This window comes from Chiroxiphia lanceolata, chromosome 15 (assembly GCF_009829145.1).
Source record: "Chiroxiphia lanceolata isolate bChiLan1 chromosome 15, bChiLan1.pri, whole genome shotgun sequence".
Taxonomy (NCBI): Eukaryota; Metazoa; Chordata; class Aves; order Passeriformes; family Pipridae; genus Chiroxiphia; species Chiroxiphia lanceolata.
The window spans coordinates 19,128,242-19,146,247 of record NC_045651.1 but is presented as its reverse complement, the minus strand read 5'-3'; the positions used below and the strand labels follow the sequence as shown (position 1 = coordinate 19,146,247).

Genomic DNA, 18,006 nt, shown 5'->3' with positions numbered 1-18,006 from the left:
CTCATAATCCTTCCTGTGTCATCTTAAATTATTTGAACTGCTGCTTAGCATTGTGCTGTCAGCAGTTTTGTAACTCTTTTCATTGATTCTACCAGCTAAATTGTTCCTGTAGAGTGTATCAGGACATAAAATAGACTGGAAATACAAACCAGCGTAAGAGTGTTACCGAAACACTCATCCCTAAAGAGTTACATGCAGGTTTCATAATGCCTTTGCCATAGATTAACTGCAAATCTTTATAGTGTTTCCCAGACAGTTTTTTGAAGGACAGAAGCAACTCAAGCCCCCTTGAGAAATGTATCATGATATACAGTAATTAGACAGTAGTCACTGTTGCAATGTGCCTACATTATGCAGCATGGGGCCTCCTGTCATGTCTGGGTTAATGTACCTGATTAATCCAATGTGAGCAATGCCCAGTGCTGCATGTTATCATTTTTCTATGCAAAGGTTCCTTGGGAATTGATCCTAATTTTTCATAAATGTATAATGTAAATTCTAGATACCTGTGGGGTTTAGCTAATTTAAGTTGTACCAGAGGGTGCTCTCTTTTCCCTGTGGCTTCGTAATTTTTTGGAGAAGAATACCTAACATAGTATGAACCACAAACAGTTAACTGTAAGTCTGTGTTTTTTGCTCACTTCATTGAAGAATTAATTGAAGTAATATGATGTTTCTGAGAGTTTAATTTTTAGGTTTTTAATATGGTATAAAAGATTTCTGCAGTCTTTAAACTTACTGAATGTGTCTAACAGTACAGTTAAATGGAAAAATAAGTCAGTATTTCTGGGGGAATTTTTTTTTTTTGGAACTCAGTGATGTTTTTTCTATATTCTCTATTTTCCTAAATTAATTTCTTGTGTTTATTGGCAAGTATGTCTTAAAGCAGTGTTAACTTGTGTGCTTTTGTTTACCATAGGAAATCTTTTCCCTTGCCACCTTAGAGCAACTAAGCCATATTCCCTTTCACATACTGCTGAACGTTTGACTCCAGTAGACAAATATAGGACTAAATCTGAGTTTCAAAGAAACAGCATAGTGAAGTGTGTCATGGTTCATTCATCCTTTGACCTTTGGGTTGGAACAATCAATAAGGGAGTCAAATTACTGTCAATGATATCTGGTTGTTTTCCTCTATAAGAAATACGTTTCATACTTCAGTTTTTGCTGGGTGTACTTTATTGACTTTTTCACATAAACACTATTTAATATAGGCCAAGGGAAATAGCTTTTAGCTATAAACCAGACATACCAGTGTTAAGAATTAACTGCCCAGTTCCTCAGCTGAGAAACAGAACGAAGGAAGAGACTGGCTCAGATACATATGCTCAAGCTTTTCCAATATTACACGCAGTTGCAGTTTTCTATTGTTTCATGTTGAGAGTTTATTAATATTACAGTTCATGTTAGGCTTAGCTTTAGCATTTGTTTTTGTTTTGTTTCCAATCTCATATAAATGCCCAAGGAGTTTTAAAACAGTTCTAGTCCCTCCTGTGGGATAGGGACCTGAATTTTTTCAATTGGTAACCAATGGTGAGAACGTTTCTTCAAATCATATCTGTTCCAGCTCTCAGGCAGAAGTGAAGCCTGAGTATTGTAACTTAGTTTTACTATTCCAAGTCCCTGTCTGTGAACAGGTCGCAGTTGCTGCAGTACAGGTGCCTCCCTTGACGGAACTTGGTGAAGGACGACATGCAAGGGACAGATGTGCTCTTCTCAGACTTCCTTTGAGGCTCTTTCCAGATCTTTTTTTTTTGTTGAATTTCTGTTTGTATTCTTTCTACTAAACTCAGATTGAAGGTCTGGTTTTTCTTTTTACTTCTGCTTCAAAAGATATCTCACTTTTCCTTTGTTCTGCTACATCCAAATCTCATGTCCTTGTGTTGGGTAGATTCTCCAGACACAATTTGTGTGCCTACTTATGACATATTAGCTGTGATTAACATACCAGGGACCGTGGTTTGACAGCAGTGTTGAGAACCCACTATAAATGTTTGAGGATCTTACCTTGACCTAATTCTTGTCAGTGCCATGACCTGCAGGAGTGTGCGTTCTTGAGGCTGGTCTCCAATTTAGTCTTCTGTAAAAGAAATCCAGTTTGTACATGCTGAGAGCACTCTGCAAGGAACAACAAAGCGTGCTTGGCTTCTAGAACATTTTGCTTTAGAAGTTCATTCCTGAGTCAAACTAAAAACACAGTGTGGATACAGCAATGGATTTTGTATATGTATGGTGCTGTTTGTGCTCTGAAGTTGTTCTTTTCCTCCAGTAAGATTAAATTTCTACTAACATTTCTGCTATCTTTATGTTGCTTACATAACAATACAGTTTTATCTGAGAAGATAATACTTCATGCTCTTGGTTCTGAAAGTCTTTGCTCAAATTCTCCTGTTGTCTCATTTAGTTTGACAAAATTCAGTTCATTGCCTACGGTCCAAAGTGTGTCATCAGTCACAGGATGGTAACCCAACCAGATGGGAGATGCTACATGCTTTAGGTGGTCTTCTTAATTTTCTTTTGTGCTCTTTGAATGTTATTCTCTTATGTAGGATTAACTCTTAAGTATGTACTTTAAAAGATGTTCCTTTGATTATATCAGAGTGAGTTTTCAGAGAGTTCATTAAAGTCAGTGTGAGGCTTTCGATTGGTTTTTGGTGGGGTATGATCAGGAACTTGGACTGTTAACTTCTGAATGTCAAAAATAGTTTCTGTGTTTCAGAGAAAATTTATGTATTTGGTGCCTTCAACTTTATCTGTGTTCTGATAACCTTTCTGTGAATGTTGTCTTACCCATTAATGCTGTCTCATTCACTCTATTTAAACTAAAGGACTAGAGACAGCAAAATGACCCAATGCAAATTGGTTGCTTTTCTTTTATAGCACCTTTTTCTTGTTTCTTATCTCTTTTTGTAGTATTTTGTAGTTCTGTCTCCTGACAGTTCTCTGAAAAGTAACTCTTCTGAATTTATTTTCGTTTCGAAAACCACAGAAACAAAGTTGCATGCAGCTCACAAGATATCTTTCCAGTCTGTAAATGCTTTGATATGGAATTAGATCTTTTTTAGATTAATGATCTGTCACATAGAATCCCAGCACAAATATTGTTGCATGCTCCTGTCCAATTCATCTTTTATCAGCCAAGCATTGCCATTGAGTCGCTGTCATTTTCTACTTGTCTCTGTTTCTTATTCATGAAATCATTTGACAGATTATTAGTTCACTTCCTTAGTTTTATTTGCTGTTTTATCATCTTTAGAGAAGCAGTTTATTTCTCTTCCTTGCTACACTATAGTTTGTTTAGAGTACCAAAACCACATAGACAAAGGTTGACATTTCAGCAATGCATGCATTTAAAAAAAAGTCTTCTTACAGAAGTAATATTGGCTAGAGTAAACATAATTTGTTCCACCTTAGTACATGTTAAAAACTACCTGGTGCTCAAAAAAACCATTTGGCTACAGCCCTAAAAGCCTACAGTACTGTGTCAACCAACTGGAGAAATAAACTGGAATAATGAAGAATTCATATTTTGTAATTTATTTTTTTTTTACATGGAGAGAATCTTTGAGTTTCTAACTTGTGAGTTTTTACCTCTGCTTAATTGAAGTACTTGCCTCACAAGTGCTTAGCGTTCAAGCTGCATGTGTTATCCTGGTCAATAATGTTAATTAACTTTCTAGGCTCTGTAAGCCTACCTTTCTCAAAATAGGTTTAGACAGAAAGCTAGGAGTTCTTTACAAAGCAAGTGAGATTTGACATTGTTACTGTTCTCACTTCAGGGACTATTTTTCAGTTTAAATACAGACTCTGGGTGAAGAGACATCTATTTTGGTTGATTACTTGTACCCTCAGCCCTTGCAGCCGCGGGGATTTTGGAGGAGAGGCAGCTTCTGCTGCGTGGCTGTGCAGTTGTGTTCCAGGGCAGCGCGATCTCCGGAGGAGGGCAGAGGCTCTCAGCTCTTGTTGCAGCTGAGCGGCTCAGCCACTCCAGGCCTGTTTTCCCTCTGAGGACACAGCAGCTGATCCTGGGGAGCAATAACACCTCAGGAACTGAGTGCTGCCGGCTGTGTCTGAGGGACCCCAGCAGTCTAACAGTGGCTGGTAGAAACAGGTTACTTTACTGTCTTTTTCCATGAAATGTCACATCATCCTATATTTATTGTATAGGCTGAAAATTCTATACAACTTCAGGAAAGAAGGTGTTTCTGGATCTTCTTTTTTTCTACTGTACCTAGTACAGAAACATCCTGCCCCATTTCTGGAACCCAAAGAATTATCTTAATACAAGTAAGGATATAATAATACGTCTGCTAGAATATAATAATATATCTATTTTCTGGGCTTGCCGAGGTGATTTTATCACCAAACTCTTCTGCGCTTGCATGAAAAGAAAGTATGTGGTAGCCTCTTTCAACACTGAGGAATAATTATGTTTTTGTGGGAAGTAACTTCTCTCTATGTTCACATAAAAAGGATAACTGATGAAAAGGCTTATTAGAAGTTTCTCTGCCTTGTTAGACCTGATAATGTGCTTTATAATAGAAACTGAATTCAAGAATAATATTCCCATGGTATTAAACCAGTCGAGAACTATTAATTTCTTAGTGTTTTTTTCCTATCTGCAGTCACTGCCTCTGTATGGGCTCCTCTGTCTGTATCTGTCAGTCTGCCAAATATGGCACTAAATGTATGTCCAATAGACAGAACTTTTGCCAGTACCATATTGCTTTCACCTGTCAACTTCCTGGCTCATGTTTACTTCTTTTGAGCATAAATTGCTGTGGTTTGTTTCCTTCTCACATAGACTTCCCTGTATTATAATGCAGTACATTCTGATCCTTGGCTTGAGGTTGTGAGGAAGCAGATTGACTACTTTTGGAATGTGTGGAACTGATTTAAGGAACACTATCTTTTTAGATACCATGTCAGTAATTTATATTATTAATGATTCAATACAGGGAAATAAGTTTCCCAAATTGTAGTTGGAAAGCAAGAGAAAATTGTCTCCTCAAGATCTTTTAATAGACTAGTTATCTGATTAGCAATCTGTTAGCAGCCTGGACTGTCATGAGCGGGAACCTACGCACAATATGAGCTGTCATTTATTCTTAGAAACAGAAAGAAAATGAAGAAAAAAATTTTCATGTCTCAAATAGTATTAAAGTTACCTTGTAATACTGGAACTATGCTCCATCAATGCCAGGATCCAGCCTTCAGCAAGGGCCGTAGACAGCAGCACTTTAAGAAGAGGAAAGCTACAACAAAAGGTAGCCAAAACCAATCCAAACCTAGGATCATAACAAAAGAAAAAAAGTCCTTTCCTTTGGCATATCCTTGAGCTCCTGCAGAGACAATAAGAAAATAAACAACATGTGCTGGGCTTTCTGAGACATGAGGTCCCGAATACTATCAGAGTGAACAGAATCATGAAGTAGCAAAAATTTATTATTTTTTTTAGCTTTTATTTAGTTGAGAGCATTTGAAATGCAGGAATCTTGCTATTAGTACAGTCCTATCTTTCAAAACAGTATCTTATTTTCTAGGGGTTTTTGTTGTTGTCATTGTTTTGTTTGGTTTTTTTTTTTAATGATGAATCCCTGACATGTCGATTTTACATCACATCAAGGTGTGACTTGGGTAGAACGTGGTTTACTGGTTAATTCTGGAAAATCATTCAAACCGTGTCTTCAGCAGGCAAGCCCTACTGGAATTTTGCCAGATATCTGAATATTGCAGATATCAGCTGCTGAAAAGAGGTTGGAATTGGAGACTGCCAGCAGATTCCCCTGTATTGTTTATTTATTTCTAACTCAAAATTGTCTCTGTAAGGTGAACAAAAGTTCCGTAACACCTTTTGCCTCTCTCGAAAGTTGGCTTTGATTCCTGTTTCTAGAAATCACATCTCACAATCCCTCTTTTGTTTCATTCAAACTAGACAGTCTTAGCTATTCCCTGCAAATCAAAAAAAAAAAAAAAGTAAGGTGCATTTATAAAATGCTTCTTTTTCTACTGCTACATAGTCATTGTGAGCAATCAGTTTATTAAGCACCTGCAGAGTTAATATGAAAGTCTTTTACAGAGTCCACAGTTTGAAATAGTTAACTTTGAGAGTGACTTTTGATCTGCTGGAAATACTATATTAGGTTTATGCTTTTGATAGCTACAAGAAGTATTCCATAGGCTGTGTGATTGATCATTCTTTCCATTTCCTTACCTGATAGCTGAGCTTGTTTTTTTTCAGAATTGCTTTCTGGTAAAATAAACTCAGTGAGAACTGTAAAAGCTGTAAAGATTGTAAGAATCTTTAAAGAACCTCTACAAAATGTCTTCTTTTTCAAAATCTTTGTTCTTTGTATGCTCTCATTCCTGCTCTCCCAGCATATGGGAGAAGAACATTTCCTAGAATATGTTGGTGTTGCTTTTGAGCCATGGTGAGATTTGGTGTGCCCTGACACAGGTGATCATACAGCATCACTCTGAGTGCTGTTGAGTGATGCCTGGAAAGTCAGTTTGCTATGTAATTTACAGCTGGATGATCTTCCTATATCTATGCAAACGAGTGATAGGACAGAATGGGACTGAAGTGGTGTATATTAATACTTAAATCTTCTTTGTTTCCTCAGCTTCCCATGGGACATTTCATATTAGTTCTATGGTTTTCCAAGCTGTACTTTCACAACTCTGGAAACTGCAAACTACTTGCTATGGTCTGGGAATGAATTAAACCCCTCACTATCCTTTTACAGACAAATGTGGCTGAGATAGATACGTGATAGGAAATCAAGGGAGATGAAAAATATAATGACTGTTTTATTTCATGAGAAACAGAGTTTGTAGGATAAAATTCCCTTTAAAAGTATTAACTTACGTTTAAGATGAATATTTTAAGACAAAGTTTTTTTCCTTTTGTTGTTCTGAAAAGATACTTTTCTCCAATGAGAACTTCAGGAAAATAGAATTCTTTATTCTTTTTTATATTTCTGGGGAAAGTAGTGGATAACACAAACCATGACTTGATGTGGCGCAGAGGCACTAGGCAAGGAATAGGCAAACAAACAGACAAGGCTACAGTGCTTGCTGATAGCTTGGACTTGCAAACACAGTTATTGTGAGAGTTTTGACATTTACTTAATGGGCTAGGATTTCCTTTGTGCTTCATAATGCAGCAGCTGGACATGAGCTTTGCAAGGGCAGTAGAATAAACTGCTGTTATGTCCTGGCTTTTTTTCCTCAAGTCCCCAAATACAAGGGATTTCAAAGAAGTATTTCTAACTGATAAACTATTGCATAGAAGATGTCAGCTCTTTTGATTCTTAACTCAAGACTTAAACAGACAGAGATTTTAAGTCCAATATTTGACTATTTCTGACTTACACACAAAACAGATTACTCAATGAATAAAATTAATTTTATACTGGATTATAATAGAGACTTACTGAGGGCAGCAAGAAACTGAAATCTTTATACATAATCCCAAAAGAGTGTCTTAGGAGAAATATTGTCACACCTAAGAACTGAGTGTAGCTTGCTCTCTTGTTGGGCTTTGGCCAGCAGGCCTTGCAGCAGTGCTGCTGAGCATCACCAGTGCTTTCTCTCTCTGTCCTGCCTCCAAGGTACTGTTAATCAAGATTATCTTCTTCTGGTTCAATCTGTGCCAGGGATTCCAGCCCAAAGGCACTGGAGTAGCTTTTAAACCCCACTTAACTCTTCTGAGAATCTTCTAATTGCCCACATGGTCCTTCTTAAAAATGGCATTTATTTAGAGGTCATACTGTTTTCTTCTGAATGCTCACAAACCATATGTTGCAAAACAAGTATTAGAAAATGTTATAGGAGGCCATGACTTCCCACGGGAATACGCCTGAAACTAGATCATGCAAAAGCACATTTCTCCACTTTCCCTTAGTGCTAAGCCCCTCAATTTGCAAAAGTACATGGAAGATAATTGCCTACTAACTGGGGGGACCTAATCATTTTTATTGCTGGAATTTTACACTGCAAATTCATCTTTTTGATCAGTATAGAACTCCTTGTAGTTTCTTGCAAGAGTGGTAACTTTTGAGAAAAAGGGAAAAAGAAATTTAGTATGAGAACCATTCTAATTATCACAGTATTTTTCTTATTAACACTGCCAGTACAGTTTTGTGTCTATTTGTTTTGGATGTTTCTAAAATCCTCTTAATCTGAGCACATATATAGAATATAAGAAAGAATTTCTGAGCACGGAAGAGACTCAGTTTTTTGTCTAGTGCTACAGATACTGTCTTAATACTAATAATTGGTCTATTAAAATTGCCTGTAAAATTGTAACTTCATTTTGCTTCTGAAGTACCAAAGATGGTCCTGGAAAAAGACCATAATTTATATCAAAAGGGTATCATTTGCATTTTCGAGTCTAATATAAAATTAATTTAATTCCACTTAATTTCTTCTTATAATTTTTTGTGACATATAAACTCACTTTTAATTACAAAGGAAAAATATCTAGCAAAACCACATAAGGCAGTTAATCTCATGCCATCATATAGCTGTTTGTCAAATTTTCATTAGCTTAATCAATATTTGATGATGCAAAATGATTTTCTCTAGTTGGTTGGTTTTACAGCCTTGTGATTGCAGAGAAATTTATATAGTATGCTAGCAAGAATAATTTCTTGGCATAGGAAATTTCATTTCTGTATCAAATTAATGAGTAAGTGGAGACTTTTCCTTGAGGAAAAGAGGCAATGGGAAGATTAGTATATGTTTCCCTCACGTTAACAATATGGGAAAACGTAATGAATCTGTTACACAGATGCAAAAGTCAAATAGATCTGTAAACCTGTGGCTTAGTTTTGCTTTCAAGAACTTGGAAAGTGAAAAGATCCTTCTTCAAACTCTGTAATTAGAATGGGTTAAGTTGGTTAAACCATGTCCTTTTCAGGGCACTTGGCACTGAACGGGTCACTCCTTCTGACATTTCCTGGATAAGCCTCAGCTGCCTGTATTTGAAGAGAGAGAGGGCTGTTTCTGCATGCCAGAGACAGCTGTCATCTTTAGGCTAAAAATTCTTTTGGTGATAGCAAATGAAATCTCAGTCAGATTTTTCTAAGCTGCAAACTGACAGGCACTGGTTTCCTTCTGCCATTTGTGTGTGTAGGCTGCTGAACTACCATGGGAATGGAGGGAGCTCTTACAGCAACACACTTCATCTCATTACAGCAACACACATCATCTCACATAAATGCAAAGGACACTGTGGGGAAAATACTAGGGTGCTGCAAAATGTGTAGAAGGGTATTTTTCCCCTGAAAATTAGATTCAGACATTAAAATGTGACCCCATAATGTCCTTCAGTCCGGTTTGCAAGATAGTCACTGTTTTCTGGAGCTAAAGCCGTAGATTCCGTGAAAAACAAGTGCATCTCTAACTTAATTGCCAATAAGTCTATTGAAGCACCATCATGTGGATTTTGTAATGTGCTTCTATATATTTAATTTAGCATACACCTTGGGAATGCTGCTGAGAATATCCAAATGGTTTAGAGAAGACACGACAACTGCAATCAATACCATTTCCTAATTTTCTCATCTGTGGTTCCATAATACTACTTTGAAAGCATTATATACATTACACCCCAGAGAGTTTACCTGAGGCAGAGCAGCCCTTCCTTCTCCTCCCAGTAGCATAGCAGCCTTTGTAGCTGGTTTTTTTTTTTTTAAGATAAGATAATGTTTAATTTCTTGATTTTGTCTGTGATATATGTATATATGTCTCTTTGCTTGCCTGCATTCCCATTGAAACATATACCTCTGTGTGTGCTATTATCATCACTTGTGAATTGCTTTCAAATTGTATATATGAGCAACATCCTAGAATGTCTTCAGCCATAAGTACGTAAACCATTTACAAATTTATGTGATGCACACACATATTCTCATATAATGGGACGGGATATGGAAAAGGGACGTAAGATGTTTTCAATTATAGGTAGCAGGACAGATTAGTGAGCATAAACCTGAAGCACAAATCAATAAATGTCTGGCAAGATCCTTCTTAGGTAAGAGATGGAACATATGAAAGTATTTTCTTGCTGCATCTTCTAGATTATCCTATAATCTTAAAATGCTAAAGCAAAGATAATAAGCTTATTTACACGGAGTGCAGTGTAACCCGCACAAAAGCAAGGAGGGTGAATAATTTTTTAAAAAAACTCAAGCATGCAAACTCTTAAGGTATTTCTCACACATAATTTTTTTTTTGCTTTTCTGTTGAAAAAACGAGTTTGCAGGAATTCCAAATTTTACATTCTCGCTCTCTCTTGTTTACGTTTTGTACTCTGTTTTTCAAAGCATGCACTTCTCCGCTGTGGAGTATGACCTTCGGGGAGTCCCTGAGCAAAGCAACTAATAGTCATTAAAAGCCTATTAAACCTAGGAATCCTCCTGTTGCAAAGAGAATTCGAACAAATTTGGCCAGAGCAGTCAAAAAGCAGCGGGGATTTGGAACAGTGTACAGGGTTATAAATATCAGCAAAGACAAGCAGAAACGACTGTACAAGTGACAGAAGTAAAACAGATGACAAAAATCCAGGCTTATTCACAAGTATTGAAGTTATTCCTTGTTCAGATTTGGCAGGAAAATATTGCACCATCTTCTGTCCTACTGTGATAGTGCTTCAGTGAAAACAACTATCCAGATGAATGCATCACTGCCACATTTCACTGCTCATCAAGTGTGTTTCCAGTAATATTTTAGAGGCTCGGCTTCAGCTTCTACCTAGATGCAATTGAAAGCTCCTTCTTTTATAGGTGCTACAGGCTGACTCTACAGTCATCAAAATAGTTCCCTTTCCTATATTCTATTCCAGTGACAGAAGTCAGTCCAAGTGTTTCTTTTTTATACACTGCTCAAAGAAAACTCATAGTGTAGTGTAATTGTTGAACTGCCTGTTCCATTATTTGTGCTGTTCTAACAGCAGATTTATTGCCTATGTCAGTCTCGTGAACTCTTCATTAGGTCAGTTCAAGCTTCTTAGCACACAAACCTTTTCTCATATTTCTGACATTCCCATTTTTATCATTATCTGAAAATGGGAGTACATTGCAGAATGTCATTTGTGCTAAACCAGAGGTTTCTGTATATAAGCACGATCCAGCTTCCCTACAGGCAAGCTTGGGGTCTGGATAAATAACACCCTTCTTGAAGCATGATGTATAAATCTGTCTTTTCTGTCCTTTTGCTGCAATACTTCCATATAGTGAAATACCTTTTCTTCTTTCTCAAGTAGGTCCTCTCTCTCTTCTAATCTGTAGAGTTATTCTCCTATCATTATACCTGACAACAACATGAACCTGATTCAAGGCTCATCTCTTCCAGATATGTGTCAGCAGCAGCAGCAGAGCATCTATGTTTCAACCTCCCACTTGTACTGAGCTGTTTCTCTCCCCCTGTGCTCACTCCCCTTGGAGTGCAGGGGCAGGATGCTCCTCAGTGCCCAGCAAAGGTAAGCTCCACAGAACTCTGATTTTCTTGTCAGCCCAATTTGACAATATCAGCATCTCTAGATATGCAGAGTGGTTTTGATGGATAGTGCACCCGCACATTATAAGATGCTGCTGGAACTTAAGGTTATTTGACTCAGAGAATTCTTGTAAAATCTTAGGTTTACTGGAATTTGTCGTGTTACCTCAATCTATCTGAAAACCCAACATTCTTATAAGAGGTGTTTTTCCTGTATCACAAACTTCTGGGGAAATATTTCAAGTTTATTCTTAAAAAAGATCACAGAGAAGAAGATGTTGTGTTTAGTTGGAGATTTTTGTTCCTGTGCTTTCAAGGATTCACTCTCTAATGTCTCTTACAGCTGCTGCATGGTATCTGCTGGAAGGAGGCTTAAGTGCTTAGGCTGCAATAAGGCCCAGATTTGCATCTCTCTCACATTTGCGCAAGTGAGTTCCAGAAAAGTAGATGGAATAATACAAGAAAATAGTTATAGAAAGCAGAATCAGCATTAATCAGCTAAGGTGCATTAAAAGATTATGGGTCAGTACTCCAAAGGTGGATCTGCAGCATTTCATTGAAGATAATGGACCTACTGTGAGTTGGGCTGGCTGAAGATCTGGCCCTAGGTCACACAAAAATTCGATATATATGTATTTTGCCTGAAGAATTTACACCACTTTGAAGCTTTATACTGTGAAGGATTTTAGGTGGTTTATCAGTAAGTACTTTTTCACCATGAATATCTGCAGTAGTTTGAAAGTCCAGACTCTTCAAATATCTAAACTTGCTTTAATATGCTTCACATTTCAAAAAATGCATTTTACTTACTTTACTTAAAAAAAAAAAGGTGTTCTTTTTGAAAGAGGAAAGACATGAATGAGAGAAAACTTGTCAAGATTATGACAATCTTGACATGTCTCAAATCCATTCAGGAAGTTAACAAGTCAAGGTTTCAATAGTTCTGGTAGTTTGGCAATATTGCACAATATTCTTGTCTGTTCTTGCTTTTCTTGTCAATTGTGATACTGTAATGTGAAAGATGCTATGCAAGTCATGCTAGACAAACTTAAATAGCATCTAATAGCATCATTTAGGTAATAAGTCCTTTATTCAGGAAAATGAAAAAGGGGAGAATTCGGCTAAACCTGATAATTTATTTGTCCCATAGCCATAGTAGGATTTTAAATACCACCGTCCTATGTGTATGTGTGTTAGGAAAGCCTGGGTTCACTAGATCATTGAAGTGTATAATTTACCATAATCGAACAAAGTATTTTGTGAGTATATTTTGAAAGAGAATTTGGACAATTTTGTAACTGGCCAAACTGGACATAACTGGTTGTGTTTCCATGGTTGTCTCCAAATATGACAGAAATCAATACAGTCACTTACAGTGGGGCCAGTGCAAGGCTTTGAAAACTTGTTGGGTCCGTTTAACACCGACAATGTTTACTAGAGGCTATATTTACATTATTTTCAGTTAAAGATTGATCTACTAGTCTGCTAAACTTCTGTGGAAAGTGTGAGCAGAAGAGAGTGGGGGAGAGCAGAGGAGACTCCCTTCCTCTTAGTCAGAAAATGTTATTCGCCGAACCAGCTTCGACAGCCATAAAATCTTCTGAGATGGAGATGTAGACAAATGGTAGTTATAAAAGGAAAGATGTAAGGAAATGTTTTTTACCTCTATTTTATTAATGTATTTTCTAGAGTACTGTCTATTGAAGACAATGTTAATAGACCAAAAAGGAAAGGAGATACAAACTAGTGCATAGCAAACATGACTCACGAGTATATTCAAATTCCAGTTTGTCCACACGACAGCATGAGCGGAGCTCTTCACTCAGTGCCGTGGACACTAGGGTGTGACACGTGCTTCATAGACACTGGGATGTGGTACATGTGCTTCAAACTGCAGGCACAGCCTGGGGGGTGAACTGCCCTCACTTCAGTGTGCTCTCTCAGGCAAAATAAGTCATGTGATGTTGTCGTTAGGTGGAACCACAGACCTGTGGCTTGTATTGTACTTTGGTTTTCCACAATGGCTGAGTTTCTGATCCTTGTAGTTATGGTAGCAGAAGTATCTGAATCAGGTCATACAGCTTCATTCTGGAAGTGTTCGGTTTGGGAGTGAAGATTGAGGACAGAACTCAGTTTCTGCTTGCTCCTGCCTTACTTAAATTAGAAAACATTTACACCAGGGACCTGGCTAGCACAGAGCAGTCTATAAAGCAGAGCACTTTATGGAGGTCCATTAATAAGAGCTGTTCATATTTTATTTTAATCTTGCGTGGAACCATTTTCTTGAGATAGAACTCATACTGGAATTTAAATCTCTTATCTGAAGAACTACTAGCAGTCTATTTTGAAACTAAAACCTATAATACACTCTGTATCAGAAGGCTATTTGCAATGAAATGTATGAAGCCATATTTTACAGAGAGTATCATGGAACAATTCCTCCATTGTGCAGAGAGAGCAGATTTCTGCCTTCTTGCTTGCTAACTATTTCTAATTATATTCATTTCACTGAAATGAATATTAATAGTTCTACTGTATTTAATAAAGTTCGTTCTTCATTTGTTTTTCCCTTCAAATTAATTTTTCTTTTCATTTAATTAATTTAACAAGATTTTACTTCATGTAAGTTAATTACAATTTTTTCCTTTCAGAGGGAAAATGTTTCAGATTATAATGCTATTATTTTAACAATTATAATGAGGGCAAACAGCATGTTGAAGATGAGTTTCTTTATCCTTTTCTGTAAGTGTTGTGGGCAACCCTCATCTACATTGTAATACTCCAAATTTTCCATCAGCCAAGGTATGAGTTATTAACATATCTAATAAATTTACATATCCTGATCTGTCATCCATAGCTAATGCAGTAGTGTCTGAATTAGGGATAAATACAACTAATTTTCGAGGGTTTTTTTAGTTGTTAAAGTAAATGAGAAAATGTTTCCGTGTACTAAGAAATATAATCACTCTGAATATCAGGGGTGTAAACAGTATTAAATGTATTCCACAATATACTTTTTCATACAGAGGAGATACCTAAAAATGACATAGATACATTTCAGCCACAACATGAGATAAATGTCTGAATATGTGAGTTCATAATCCCTCAGAGGTCAAATTGAATTTTAAAACAGTTTCGACCACGGATACAGACATGCTAAATTTACAAAAATGGTGTGAATGGTGACTTCATGGAAGACACATCTGTTTGTCACAGGAATACTATGGACATATAAAACAACAGTATATTAATACAAGTGATATGGGTGTCTAATAAGAAAGTCCTTTGAAGTTGTCCTGAAAAGTTCTGCTCAGGAAAAGGGCTGCTGTTGGAAAACAGTCTTTTCCATTTCTGTATTATATGATTGCTGACATGTTTTCAAAGTATTTGCTCTTCTTACCAATAATTATAGTACCAAGGACAAAATCAATAGCTTGAACCAGGCAAAACCTCAGAATTGTGAAAATCTTAAGAGGTGGTTGTTCTCTGATTTACAGCTGTGCAAATCTACTATTACAGAGGCTGAACTTAGTTTTATATAACTTCAGAATTGATTATCTACAGAACAGCGCTGGAGTTTTTGGTGCCTAGTTAGGAGAAATCTTGTGTAGTTATTTTACCTGCATACAGTTGTTGACAAATAGAAAGGGATGTGGACAAAGAAAAAAAAAAAGTAGCATTTAGGTTTTTTTACAGTAACCTAGAAGATGTAAATTTTGCCTTTATCTGAAGGGAACAAGGACTTATCAGAAGGTGGCTCAATAAGGGCCATGTAGAGGGGGATGATTTGAGTTTGTACCCATAGAACTGACTTTGGCTGTGAGTGAGTGTGAGTTCTGCAAATGTAAATGATGGCATTTTGGTGAAGGTTGGGATATTGTAAACAGTGAAAGTATCTCTTCAAAACAGATAAAACACAGAACACAGAAAAGATTTTTTTAAAGAAAAAATAACTGTTTAGGTATTTCCAAAGGCATCTTTCCTTTTTCTGTAGAATGGAGACCTTTTATATACATTTGTTTTCTCCTCCTTTGAGGGATTGATTCTTCCTGAAATTTATAATATATCATATCCTATTATTGTAGCTGTTACTTTTCTCCTCCTTTTCCTAAAGCTGTAGAAAATGACACCTTTTTGTTGTCGTTGTTGTTAAATAGCTGCTTTGTAGCTGCATACTTCAAAAGGATTTTTTTCTGAAGAGAACAACAAGGCAGTTGAAGCAAATATTCTTTCTCCCTCTAGTTTCAATACACTGATGGTTCTATTCATGCCGTAAAGGATGATATCTAGGCAGCTGCTGTTTACAATTACCCATTAACTTGGAAACCAAAATCTACTTATTTAGCAGAAAATAACTTTATTCTTTATGTACACACATTAGTTTATTTGTTAAACACAATGTGAAGGCTGCATTAGTGGCAGTAAAATTAAAAAGGATTTAAGATCTTGCCTTATCATAAATCAAGGAAATGGATCAGTGCTAAGTTCCCAGATTCTGCTGGAATTTTTGAAACCAAATTACGCTGTAGAAAGAGATGACAGAAAAGATCCTGTGCACACAGACACACAAAGTGGATACAAAGCAGTGCTGATGGGCTCTTGCTCAGCTGCCAGACTGTGAGCCTGTGGCAGGGCAGTGTGAGCACAATTCCTGCTGCTGGTGCTGCTGGGAGAGTGGCAGGGACCCTGACCTAGGCCTAGACCTAGTGGAGCCTGCAGCCCTGTCCTCCTGAGTCAGAGTGTAGTGACATACACGTTAAGAGGAATCTAGAATTGATGGATTCAAGCACCTACTTTCTTTGCAATAATGATGGCAGAATGAATTGCTTTAGTGTCACGGATTTCCAGTACCTTCTATATGGTTTTCTCTCCATAGGACTTCCATACTCATAGGATACCTGTGTACTGCAGGGCTGGCCTTAAAAATGTGGCAGCAAGTCTCTCAAATCAGACTTCATACACCAGCTTCTATCACACACTCAGCAGTGTTTTCTCACACCTGTGGATCTGTACTGTGACTTCTTCCCTGCTCCAAATCCAACATTGCAGACCATGTGGTCAGGCTGGTCTGTGAATGAAGCTGGGAAAAGTGATAACATGCTGCAGCTGGTGACTTGCCACTTAGCAGACACAGTTCTAACTAAAGGAACATCACTAAAATTTACATTCCTCCTACACGTCTGATCCAAGGTTTCTTTCAGACAAAGAGAAGTAACTCCAGAGCTCTGCACTGCATATCCCAGGACCTAATGGTGCATAGAGCCATGTAGTTGAGAAAAGGAGCCCCTTCTGTCTCAGCCTGTAAGGATATGTCTCTCCCAGTACCAAGGGAGCTCCCAGATTGGCCTGTGTCCCCGCACAAACCCATGGGACAGGTTCCATGGCCAGGCCACCTGGGCAAAAGCTGTGTAATTTCGGGGGTGGGGGTGGAGGTGGTGAAAAATGGGATTAAGGTAGAAGTATGCTTGATTAGCATAGATAAACCTTGAATGATTTCAATGCTGAACAGGAGAAGGCAGAGACAAAAACATGCTTGTGCCACAGAGGCAAATATGGGAGACATTTGAGAGCTACCAGTACCTCTATTATTTATTTTCCAGTCACATGGCACAGTGGTCAGGTTGTCAGTATGACTAAAAGCTATGTCCTGGGCTTCTGCCTAAAACCTCAGGCAGCCTCCAAGAGCACAGGTTAGCAGCAGAATTATGTTCAGATTAGAGGTATCAGGTGAGAACACTGATGGGAGGACCTAAATGAGATCCTGGGTTATCTCTGACTTCAAAATATACATATACATGGAGGAAAATGAAGGTCTCATAGACTTACTTCTATGAGGAGAGGCCAGGGAAGACTCTCTGTTTGGCCTGCAAATTAGTGCTTTAATTGTTAACAGCATGAAGAGTCAAAGGTCTGAGAAACCTCATGAAAAATTTAGTGCAGTTGATCCCATGAGCTTTCATCTGCTGAACTCATGGAGGAGACTTTCTGGGGAAGGGGGAAAACATTTTAAAGAAAAGAAATATGGGAGAGCAAAACAAGAACAGACAAAATCAGTGATAAGATTTTGTGAGCAGATATGGTGGTTTAATGTGATTGCAAGTCACTGATGGACAATCAAGAAAAGCATCAAATTCACGGTAAAAAAATTGTCATGAGGAGCTCCATCACTGACAGAGGTCGATATAGGTAGTATAAGAACAATGTGGGTTTTAACATCCTTCTGTTCTTGTCTGCAGTAGTTAAACAGTGCTGAGCTGGGCAATAGTGCTTGCTACACCAGCTTTTGGTGAAAGAACTGGTCTCTAAATTTTGCTAACCACTATCCTGAAGGATTAGGTTGGTGATGCTGTCACAGACCTTCAAAGATTAAATAAAAAAGTCTGAGAAATCCTCTATACAGGCATAACTATGGGGTTTGTGGGGAAAGAGGGGAGAGTGGAGGACAAAATGAAAAATGCCATTTCACTTCTCTAGGATTTTTGTAATGTTTCCTGGCATTCCAGT

General features: G+C 37.5%; 1 long non-coding RNA gene across 1 annotated transcript in view; it reads left to right on the top strand.

Moving 5' to 3' along the window:
• The window catches only part of LOC116794451, a 73,772-nt gene that overhangs the window by 35,067 nt on the left and 20,699 nt on the right, over positions 1-18,006 (top strand). The window contains exon 3 of the long non-coding RNA XR_004359804.1: positions 11,359-11,485. This is a non-coding gene — a long non-coding RNA (uncharacterized LOC116794451). The remainder of the gene's footprint in view (positions 1-11,358; positions 11,486-18,006) is intronic.